The sequence below is a fragment of the Spinacia oleracea genome, chromosome 4 (assembly GCF_020520425.1).
Source record: "Spinacia oleracea cultivar Varoflay chromosome 4, BTI_SOV_V1, whole genome shotgun sequence".
Taxonomy (NCBI): domain Eukaryota; kingdom Viridiplantae; phylum Streptophyta; class Magnoliopsida; order Caryophyllales; family Amaranthaceae; genus Spinacia; species Spinacia oleracea.
The window spans coordinates 154,093,491-154,104,581 of record NC_079490.1 but is presented as its reverse complement, the minus strand read 5'-3'; positions in this window follow the sequence as shown (position 1 = coordinate 154,104,581).

The following is an 11,091-nucleotide window of genomic DNA, read 5'->3' as shown; positions in this document are numbered from 1 at the left end:
CCCTCCAACCATACGTACACCATTGAAACCAAACATATGGGCAATTTGTAATCCATAACGAGTCATTTCAGTCATCCATACAACCTCCACCTTCCAGGTTGCAGTCACTAGTATTCGCCCTTGAGCATTGATGTGCTTGTAATTTACACATCTTTAGGGGCCAATTAGAGACATTTTGTGTACATATTAGCGTAGTTTAGTTGCATATAGTTGCATTTAGAGCTATTCATACTCTATTGCCTTTCTTTGCTTGTTTTCTACGAAGAGCTTCTCTCTCCTATTTTCAGGCCAAGCTAAAGCGACGCATGGAGTATAAATGTCCCGCTAATCCAAAAGAGAGAATTGACCACGCCAATGGGGTTCGAGTGCAAGCTTCGCGGCATCCTCGTCATCCCATCTCATCCTCATCATTGAAGGCTCTCGCGAAAGAAGAGCAATATGGGTGGAAATCTTCCACCAAGGTAGTGTTCTCTTCACCTGATTTTGACTTATCTTATCTTATCTTATCTTATTGGTCCTGAACTTATCTTATTTTATCTTATCTTATCTTATCTTATTGACCCTTATCTTATCTTATCTGAACTTATTGACCCTTATCTTATCTTATCTTATCTTATTGACCCTTATCTTATCTTATCTTATCTTATCTTATCTTATTGGAACTTATAGTATTACTTTATGTAATATTTACCTTATTTATATTATCTTATCTTATCTTAACTTATTGGCCATGAACTTATCTTATCTTATCTTATTGACCCTGAACTTATCTTATCTTATCTTATCTTATCTTATTTACCCTTATTTTATCTTATCGGACCTGAAATAAGTGAAAATAAGGTGAAGAGAAAAAAGCCCAAGTTGAGCCTATGCACTTGAAGTAGCACGATATTTATACAATGGATAAGTGAAGAAGAGAAGAATGGAAGCTAGGGTCATCATCCATGCATAGGTGATGCAGCCCTTGCATTGCAATGTGAAGGAAGAAAGCCACGGGAAGCAGCCAAGCACGAGTCGTGCAACACCTATTACCCAATTTTAATTTCCAAAATTCCAAGTAAATCCACATAATCAATTAGCATAATTGAGGTATACATACAATTTGTGATGTGTGCCTTCCTTAGCTACTCCCGAATCAAACAAGAACTAGTTTAGAGCTCCAAATGTCGCCACTTCGTATATAGTCCACAACACGTTCGGATCCGCCTTAAATTTGACCAACTAGAATCTCAGTATAAGGTTTTTGGGATTTCGGGATCTCACTTTTAGGTGATAGGAAAAATTAGAACTCTCCCTTTAATTGAATTCCACACGTGTCGCTTGTGTGTGTTGTAAAATTATATGTAAATAATTCGCCTTACGCTCATGTTTATAGTGTATAAAACATTCTAGAGTTTCCAAAATTCCAAGCGTATTAGGATTATGATACTTAGAATTAGGGTAGGTCTAGGAAACTAGCTGAAGGAAATATGTCATTGGTCCAAGTTTGCATTTAATGCGAAGTCTAATAAATACAGAGCGATTTCCGACAATAATGCTAAAAGAAGTGAAAATTCCCAAAATATGTCTCATGTTAAGTTAATTCCCATACTACCGTTCACGTTAGCAAGACTTTTTAAAAAGTATATTTTTTTCCCGATTCAACATTGAACCACCAGTTCAAATGGCGGTTTAGTTTTGGAGTAAACCACTGTTTGATTTGGCGGTTATAATCACCAAACCGCTAACTCAAATGGCGGTTTATTCTAAAATCAAACCGTTGTTTGAGTTGGCAGCTCGATGACTGCTAAAACATCACATTACAACTAGTATAACAATTTCAGTCCAGAATTAATTAAAAAAAAGAAAAAAAATTAGTCCAAAATCTATACCTGGTATTTAAAAACTCAAACCATAGTCACATGTGAGACATGTGTCCACCTTTCCGTCATCTCCATATATTTTCCTTTATTTTTATTTGTATAATTTGATTGACTCATTACTATGTTATTCAATATTAATACTTGTATTAAAATTGTGAAAACTTAAAAGACACCCTTGTATATGAAAAAAAACAACAACTCAAAAGACGCCCATAGTAAAAGCATTGAAATAAATGATCACAAATCAATAAGCATTAGTACTTACAACTTAATATTCTTTGTAAATTCTTAACTTCAAAAAATAATAAGAGTTATATATCAACCTCTCATCTCCCATGCACCCCTTATAAATAAATTTGACTACCAACCATTTTTGGTTATATCATTAATACAATCAACTATATATATATATGTATATATCAACATTCATTTTTTAGGTTATATGCTTTTATTATATGTATTCTACCTTTTCTATGACTACGTCTTAATTTTTCCCATATATTTTTATTATTTTAATTATTAATCATTTTTCTTTGCTATTTTTGAAGTTATTGTCGTTGATTGTTACTCCTACATTTGGTTTAGGTCGATTTTATAATAACCTTAAAGTAGAAAAAGAGTAATAAATATAAGTGTTTTTATTTATTTATATCTTACACTAACCAAATATTTGTGAATGTATCATAAAAATAGGATACTACATGATACCTAAAAAATTTTGAGTGATGTAAGTTTTTCACATTTTATATGTATATAATGCTCCCGTGTATTGCACGGGCCAAAATGCTAGTTTAACATTAATCAATCTCCAACCCCATATTAGATCGGGAGAGATGAAATGACTGTTTCAAATACAAGAGTTGTTTTTAGTCAAAGAAAACTACTACCCAACACCAATTGTAACTGTCATTTTCGAGCATATTGATTCCCAAATATTAGAGAATAGAAGCAGACTCATGAAAGAAATTGATGCTAAGATGTTAAAGAATATAATGAAGTAGACCCAAATTGAATTGAAAATAATTACTTCGTATGAAGATGCTAAATTGGGGAGGAACTTGTAGTCATGAATTAACTTTTCTCTTCCACTGCCATTAAAGTTCATAAGTGAGCTTTCTGGAGGAGAGAGAAAATGAACAGATTTAGAAAAGAGAGGAACCGATATAGGAGAGAGAAAGAGAGAAGAGCATGAGTGTCTGACAATGCAAAATCGTTTTTCTTGTATAATGTAAACCACTCATTTAAATGGCGGTTCAATATTAAGAGAAATCATCAATTGAAATAGCGGTTTATCTATTTTAACCGTTATTTCAATTGCGATTTTGTGGCGATTGATTAAAAGAAAAATAGACCGGCTTTCTTACTTACATGACGGTAGTATGGGAATTAACTTAACATGGGACATATTTGGGAATTTACGCATCTTTTAACATTATTGCCGGAAATCGCTCATAAATACATCTCATTATTAATTAAACAAGTTAATTATTCAGTGAGATCAAGTGATCTGAATGCTTAGCTAGAGGTCACTTCACTTCAAGTGGGATTAATAATATTAATGCCACAACTTACTCTTGACTGAACCTGTAGGGTCACACAAATAGTGCGCGAACGGATCAAGTATTTAGGTGAATAAAATATTCAGTAAATACTCAAATGGATAATCGAAAATGATGGATGTTGGTTTCAGTCAGAGCTAAACAAACCATCAAAAATCAAAGTCGAGAAAATTTTTCTGAAACGAAGATATTGCCGGAAACTGAAATATGGTTCGTACCGGAAATATTATCGAAGGAAATATTACCATAATCGAAAATATTACCAGAAATGGAAATATTATCGGAAAGGAAAATATTTTTGGAATCGAAAATATTGTCGAAAACGGAAATATGGTTCGGAAATGTTGCTGGAAATGGAATCATTATCGGAATCGGAAATATTGCCGGAAACAAAAATATTGTACGAATTGGAAATATCGTCGAAATCGGAAATTGAATTGTAAACACGAAGCACGATCCATGAGCCGGAAGCACAGGCCAAGGGCGGCGTACAACTCGGCCCATGGAGAGTGTGCACGCCAGCCAAGGCACCAGCACATGGGCCAGCACAAGCCAGCCCAACGCCAGTGCTAGGCCAGCGCACATGGGCCTGCGCCAAGGCAGCAACGCCAGCCCACAGGTCAGCGTGTCACGCGCGCATGGGCAACGCCAAGGCTTGCATCCCACGGTTGCTTGTGTGCCATGACTACTTGTTGTATAAGTTACTTAGGCCACAAGCTACTGGCTTTTGTTAGGATTAGGATTCTAAAGTGTTTGATTCCTAATCAAACTAAAGTTATTAATTTCCTAATCCTATCCTAATTCTAGTATCATAATCCTAATACAATTGGATTAATGAAATTCTAGAATATTCCATGCACCATAAATATGAACCTATAGTGAAATATTTATAACATCCTTTCGACATACAATCCATAAACATACCAAACCACACGTGGGACTCTAAATCAAGAGAGAGAATTGTGACTTTGCTAATCACCTGAAAGTGAGATCCTGAAATCCTATACACCTTATACTAAGATTCTAGTTGGTCGTATTTAAGGCGGATCCGAACGTGCTGTGGACTATCTACGGAGGGGCGGCATTTGGAGATTTATACTTGTTCTTGTTCGGTTCGGGAGCAGCTAAGGGAAGGCACACATCACATAGTATGTATTCCTAAATTATGCTAATTGATTATGTGATTTACATAAATTCCGGCAATTATGGTTTTCCAACATATTAATTGGATTGTTCATAACCTAACAGTGGTATCTCGAGCCTCTTGTTTTTGCATAATCAATTATAAATAACATGGATTAAATTTTATAAATTTAAAGGAATTAAATGAGTGAAGTAATGTGGTGGTAATTAATTGCAAATTCTTGCGATTATTTAATTATATGTTGACAGGGTTTTCGGCAGTTTTGCCAATAACTCATCGGAATCTTATGTTAATTTTTATAGTGAGTTCCACATGTAAACGACGTTTTAAAATTTTACAAAAAAATTATTTTTAGCCGAACCCAGAATTCCCAAATTCGAAGCCTAACTATGACTTTTCGGAGGTTTTAGTTTTTTGGATGCATAATTATAATTTTAGTGATGTTAAAAACCAATATTTGCGAATCTTGTTTAATAATCTTAAATTAATAAATCACCTACTGCATAAGATTAACAATTCCAAGATTTAAATTCGTTAATTATGCTACATAATTTGTAATTATATTTTGTTTGTTGAATTTTGAATAAATTGGATTTTTTGCGTTTTTCATAATTAATTGATAATTTAATTGGGATCTCATGTTTAAAAGTCCTCCTAAAATTTGTTAAAGTTCGAATATTTAAAATTTTATGAACCCTAATTTTAATCCCTAAAATTAATGTAATCGGAAATTATTTTAATTAATAAACTTTCTATTTTTCGCCTAAATTCGTGAAATTAATATATTTTTCTAATTCGTCATGAAATTTAAAATAATTATGAAAATTCCGATTTTTATAAAACGTTCACGAACTTGCACATACGAACAAGGCTGCAAGGCCCAAGAATGTATGTGCGCCTCAAGGGTGTTGTTGATACGTGTGGGAGCACAGCGTGCGAGCGATGGGTGCTCGTGATGTGCGCTGCACTGTGCGGTGTGCGAATGGGTAGGGGCGCGCACGTCATGCTTGCGTGTTATGTGTGATGCCTGTAGTGCAAGTGAGGCAAGGGGCCAATGCAGCAAGGATGTCAAGGGCAGGAGCATGGGCAAACGGAGTGACGAGCAAGGGAGCTCGCGTACGCGCTGCACATAACTCACCCGCCAGCCAGCGCTGGAGACAAGCCGAACCAGCAAACACATAGGCGCGTTACAAAATGGCAAGGCCCAACAGCCTTGGTCAAGCGCACGTGGCCCGTATGATGCTGTTGCTGTGTTATGGCGAGGCACGACTGTAATACCTCGTATTTTTCTATAATTATAAATATAATTTATTATATTTATAAAGCATTTCGTTGTATTTATAAAGTATTTTTATAAATTAATTCCATTTAATGAGAATTAAATGCACTTTTATTTTTAATTAATTTAATTATTAATTAATTACGAAAATCGAATTTTATTAAATAAATTCAATGAATTTATTTAATCGGGATTTGTTGGGTCGTATTTCGAAAACGAATTTCATTTAATTAAAGCCCGGTCGTTTTGTCTTGAGCAAACCCAACAAAGCTTGCAAGGAGTAAACTTAAATGAGCCCGGTAATAAGCCCAACTCAAAATTACGCTAACCTAGCCCACATGGGAGAGAAAACCTATAAATAGACCTCATATCAAACCCTCACAAGAAAAATTTTCAGAATTCTCTCTCTCTCCTCTCTTTCCTCTCCTTGCGGCACGCCCCACACCCCTTCTTCGTCCGTCTTTTCTTGCGGCCCAAGGCAGCCGTGCGCGCCCTGCCTTGTGCTCGCCCAGCTCGCCCGTCCCGCAGCCGCAGCGTAGCACATCGTGCCTGCGCGCTGTGTGGTCATGCTTGCCCAACGCCTGCTCGCTCGTTCCGTCCCGCGTCGCGTCGCAGCACAGCACCCCTGCTGTGTGTGCGCGTCTCGCCTGTGCCCACGCCCAGCCTCATCGCCCCTCTCGTCCCTTCGTGCGCGCGCGCGCCCTGCTTGCGGTGCGTTGCGTGCGCTGCTGTTGTTGTTGCTTGTTGTGTTGCGTTGGTCGTCGCACACACACACGAACAATTAATCGTTGTGCGTGTGTGTGTTGATCAATTGTTTCAATCAAATTATGTTTTCAAAAACATTAATTTTCAGTTTTAAATTGTTTTAATTGTTGTGATTATTTTAAATATTGGGATTGTTTAAGCTGATTAGAACGGTTATGAACACCGTATTGGGTTAGAGTTGTGTTTTAATTAAAGAGATTTGTTTTGATGATTTAAATTATTATTTTCAGATTTAATAAGTTTATAAAGTGTTGATTTTTGAAGTCAAAACATGCTTTTATGATAAACTATTAGTAGGGGTTTTTTTATTTCAATTAATTAAGCGATTGATTCACATAGTTTAATGACAAATTAAGTTATGGGAATCAACTTAAATTTTCAGATTGTTTATAAGCTTTAAAAAGTTGGGTTTTAATGGTTTTAAAGCTAAAAAGTCAATGTTTTTATGTTAGGGCTTGAGTTGACTATTTGAGACTATTAAATTAATGATTAATGAATGATTTCTAATTGAACTAAGAGTTTTAGAATCTTAAATAGTTGCTGGAAATTTAGTAAACGTGGATAATAATTTAGTTTCTCCTTTGTGTTTATAAGAGTTGATTTCTAGTGAGTCGTGATTCGCACAGTGGCCCCCGTACTTAGGTATTCCACGTACGTACAAGACTAGGGTGACCACCCATCCCTTAGGGACTTTGTGAAGTGTATTGAATGCGAATCATGTGAACTTATATGTTATTATGAATTCATGTTTGATGATTGGGAATGAATATGTTATTATGAATTCATGTTTGATATTGAGAACGAGCATGTTATTATTATTGTTGAATCTATGTAAACGAGCATGTTATGAATTGATTTATGCTTTATAGATTCTATTGAACTATCATGTTATGGACTTTTATAATCGTTGAATTATGTCAAGCTTGTTGTTCAAGTTGGTTTGCATGTATGAGTAGTGCACATGCAAGTTGTTATTATTATTATGCTATAGTACAGATTGTCTAGCATAAATATTGAGCCAGTCGAATATTGCTAGTGAGCAATATATATTCTACCAAGGGGTAGAATATGTTAGAGAGTCTATGTGAATTGAATTAAGGACAATTCGTGCTAAGGGCACACCCCGCTTGTTAATAGGCAATGTCGGGTTATCTCAAACAGTGTTTTTGAGAAGGAACAATGGGATTAGTTTCACTTGAGTCTATGTTTGATCACAAGTCCTAAAGAAGTAAAATAATTAAGAGTCATTGTTGAATTGTTTGATTGTTTGTATGTTGTGTCTTGGATAGAGTCTTGAGTCGCCTTGAACATAATATACTAATTAACGTAAAGTGTAACCCAAAGTGCTTCAAAACTCTTGGAACGTATATACCTTGAGTATGAACAATGGGGGGAGTCTTGCCGGAAAACTTGTACTCCTAGAATGATACAAGACGTTGTTTCATTCTTCTTTTATGCCGTTGTGCATTGGAATTCCTGTCGGTATGGCCCGACTGTCGGTAGTAGCCCGACTTATTTTGGTGTATGGTTGGCTCCCATCACCATTTCTTTCCTTTTGAGGATACTTTACTTTACCCGTTTGAAGCTACTTTTTATTAAACTGTGAGTCAAGAGACGTGTCAAGTGTCGCGTCTTGTCTCCATGTTTATCTATTTACTATATGGCTTTTGCATGTGGATTATTTAATTTGTCGAGTGAAGCATGTTAGGATAGAATGTTATTCTAGCTTGTTCGTACTCAGCTTTTGCTGACTTCGTGCTTCATGTCTTCTGGTCATGGCCTTTTCCTTAATGACCCTATGATGATCCATCAATCGCATTTGCGTTGTTGGGGAGTAGAATTTTAAAAAAGCAGGTTTGTAGAGATAACTTGCCGGAGAAGTTATCATGGGATTCGAGTTGAGAGTTTTATTCTTCCGTACTTTATAAACTCTATTTTTATTTATAGTCATGACTAATACTATCTACAGTTAATGGGTTTTTAAATGGTTTAATATTTTGGATTTGGGCCTCAACGGTTCCATCTTGTTTTAATGACCATTAACGATTTATTTAGTCTGTTTTGAAAGTTAGTTAATTCCGCTGCGTAATTCTGGTAAATAGCCTACGCCGTTATCACGGTGGCGGTAATATCTTGGTAATTCCTGTGTTTTAAGTCGGAAAATGTTTTATAAAAAGCAAGGAATTATTAGGGTGTTACAAAGTGGTATACTAGAGCTTAGTTTCAGTTCTTCTTTGTAGTAAGTAATACTACAAAGTGGTATTTGCAGAGCTCTAGTTTGAGAGCTGCTTTGCATTAATTAATAGTGCAAAGTGGTAAATCCTTAAACTACGATTGCGGAACTTTAGGATTTTTCGAAAATCATTTTCGTAAAGTCAAAACGTTGTTTTTGAGTACTCAAAATTTTGAAAAGCCAAATACCAATTATTTCAAGCATTTGAGAATTATTTTAATTTTCGAATTTTTCAAAATTTTTTTTTTTTTTTCGGATTTTTCCGTATTTCCAAAAAAAAAAAAAACAATTTCCGAAATATTCATTTATTTATTTCCTTTAATTATTTTTGAAAATAATCGAATTAATTAATTAAATTATTCGATTACTTATTTTAAATTTTCGATTTAAATTTTAATAATTTCGTGTATATTTGAAGTTATTTATTCAAATTAATTTCGAAATTTTTTATTTACTCTAAGTGAGGAAAGCGTAGGTTAAGAAGGGCATAGTTAGATTAAGTATGCATTTAAGTTAAGTATGCATAGTAATCAAGTGTTTTTGTGATTATGCCTTGACTATGTGATCTTTTATTTAAAGTTTGATCATGTCTTGTTTTGCTTTATGTGATTAATTGCATCACGATTCATCATTAAGCATGTACTTGTGCATTGAAATTGTATGGCTCAACGAACTTACTATGTTTTTGGAACACTTTAGTAAGACTTTGTAGTTGTTAATTTTCAGGATTTAAGATGTTGATTTTAAAGTACGCAAACCTAGGAAACCTAGATAAGCTAGACTGTGAAACCCCACACATTTATGTGAAGAAGATCGAATTTGCTTGCAATTATTTTGCTACAGTGAAGAACCTACCCGAACTAAGGAAGAAAGATGTTATGGCAGAAATGGTTATTCATTGCTTACCTTCTAGGAACCCATACATAGAGCTTAAGAATCGATTTCGTGATATGCATATGGAAAATGGTATTCCTAACTACTACAAGTATGGTACTCCATATGGTAGATGGATATATGATTTGGAGATTATGACCACGATTATAGAGCTTGCGGAGGAATGTTTTGTGGATGGTAAGATAGTGTCGAGTGTTCACAATGTAGGATTATATCATGAGACAGAAACTCAGATGGATGAGGATAGTGATGATGATGTTGTTGAGATTGAGAACCCTAATCCTGTCATTCCTGAGCCTACTATTGAGATCTCCAGTGACACAGAGATTGAGCATGAGACTAACAATGATGAAGAGAACAGTGAGCTACAACAGAATAATGAGGATATGGAGTATGAGTCTGATCCAGAGGAAGACTTTGATGACTTTGAAGGCCATGAGCACTCTTCACCAGTTTGTGAAGGAGGTTGGATAGTAGAGTAGCAATTTAAAGACTTTCCTAATGTAATAGCTAGTGCTTAAATTTTAGTGAAGTAATAAAATAGTAAACTACTATTTATGGTTTTAGTAGTTCAGTTTTGTGGATTTTTCGAATAAAGTGCGATCCAAAGATGTATTATTTTCCCATTGAAGTAATAAAGCTTAGTATTCTTTCTTTTGCCTCTAATTCTAAGTTATGTTCTCTTTGAGCGATTATCGCAAAAGAATTTCATGTATTTCTTCAATGAAATTATACTTGCAAAGTGGTTCAATTTTCACCACTTAAACTTTGTGATGCGGACTAAGAGAGAAAGCGACTATAATAGGCGCCTATCTTGCTTAGGGTCCGAAATTTTCGTGTATGTGTACTAATTGTATGGCTAGTTAGTGCAATGTTTTAGTAAGGCAGTGTCCAAACTCAGTGGTTAAAGTTAGTCTTTTGTTTTATCCAGGAGAAGGGAAATGACTACCCAAGGGATTGCCGATGTGGTTAGGCAACTAGCTGAAGTAGTGCAGAACTTAGCACAGAATAGGTATAACCAGGAAGTTGATCCAACTGGTGAGATGTTTAAGAAGGTGGCCCAAAGTAAGCCTCCTTTATATCAAGGGGAGATAGACCCAACTATACTTGAGAACTAGCTAAGGGAGTTCGATAAGCTTATCGTAGCTGTCAATTGCCCAGAAGACCTTAGGGTTAATAGTGTTGTGTATTACCTTAGGGGAGAAACTTATTTGTGGTGGCAGAGGTGTGAGAATGCTTTGAGAGCTACGCCTGGATTTGGATGGGAATCATTCAAGGTAGCCTTAAGGAACAAATTTTACCCACCATACCTGAAGAAGCAAAAAGCCCAAGAGTTCATCGAGTTGAAAATGGAA